Source organism: Silene latifolia, chromosome 10 (genome assembly GCF_048544455.1).
Source record: "Silene latifolia isolate original U9 population chromosome 10, ASM4854445v1, whole genome shotgun sequence".
Taxonomy (NCBI): Eukaryota; Viridiplantae; Streptophyta; class Magnoliopsida; order Caryophyllales; family Caryophyllaceae; genus Silene; species Silene latifolia.
In genome coordinates, this window is record NC_133535.1 from 82515341 (window position 1) to 82516957 (window position 1617).

Below are 1617 nucleotides of genomic sequence, written 5' to 3' on the forward strand. Positions count from 1 at the left end.
GTAAAGACCTCTAATAAAATGGGTAGGAGGGACAAGGTGGGGCACCCCCCATGTGCTTCCCACTTTATGGCAAATGAATATTTTGTGAGGGAAAATGGTATCCGTCTATACGTATAGACGGATAGTGTCCGTCTATAATGAGAATTTGTGTTTTTACATACCTTTTTTGTGATTTTTTATTGTCAATAAATTTGATGTTTTTTCGTTTAAACTATAGGTTCGCAACTACGGTCAACCAAGCCCAAATCGTTGTTGATGACTCTTTGACGATATAGATTGGCGATGAAGATGTGAGATTTGGATGGATGGATGAAGACATGTTATTATGATTTCGGATATTTTTTTTAATTTTTTAAATTTTATAATAAGTTTAGGTAGCATTAGTCTTTTACGAGTGTAACTTTAGTTTTTTATGGGTGTAACTTTAGTCTTTGATAGTGTGAATTTGAATATATTAATTTAAATTTGTGTAATTTTAAGACAAGATTCTGTAACTTTAGTGTTTTACGAGTGTAACTATAGTCATTGATGGTGTAACTTTTGTCCTTTAGTGTAATTTAATTAATGAGTTAAGATTGTTTTTCGAGTGTAACTTTTTTGGCGATATAGATTGGCGATGAAGATGTGAGATTTGGATGGATCGATGAAGACATGTTATTATATGAATTAGGATATTATTTTTAATTTTTTTAATTTTAGAATAAGTTTATGAAACTTTAATCTTTTACGACTGTAGCTTTAGTCTTTTACGAGTGTAATTTTAGCCTTTTACTGGTGTAACTTTAGTCTTTGATGGTGTGATTTTGAATATATTAATTTAATTTTGTATAATTTTAAGACAAGATTATGTAACTTTACTGTTTTACGAGGGTAACTTTAGTCATTGATGGTGGTGTAATTTAATTAATGAGTTAAGATTATTTTACGACTGTAATTTTAGTCTTTTACGTGCGTAACTTTAATACCTAATAGTGTAATTTTTTACTACAAATTGATTTTGACGCATATTATTTTGAATTTTTGTAATTTTATCAAAAGTTTATGTAATTTTAGTGATTTACGAGTGTAACTTTAGTCTTTTACGAGTGTAACTTTAGTCTTATATTGGTGTAATTTTAGTCTTTTGCGGGTGTAACTTTAATCTTTTATGAGTGTAACTTTAGTGTGATTTAATTAATGAGTAAATTAATTATTTAGTTTCAAGTAAAAATGGTGTAAATTCAATTAATATATAGTGTTTTATGAGTGTAACTTTAACCTTAATAGCTACACCATAAAATTACACTATTAATGTTAAAGTTACACCATAAAATTACATTATATATTAATTGAATTTACACCATTTTTACCCGATTAAATAATGTAACTCTAATTAGTTTCAAGTAGAAATGTTGTAGCTTCAACCGGGTATGTAACTTCAAGCAATTATGGTGCAATTTCTGAATAATTAGCAGTACTTCAAATTTCGAAAACTCAATAGCATACGAAAATATTCCTATTGCGACGGGCTCGAAAAAATAATAAATTTCGACTTTTGTTTCGCCTTAATCGGAGTCCGAATGAAGATTTAAGAAGTCTTTTACGAACCCGCTATTATTTTACGCGGGTATGAAATTT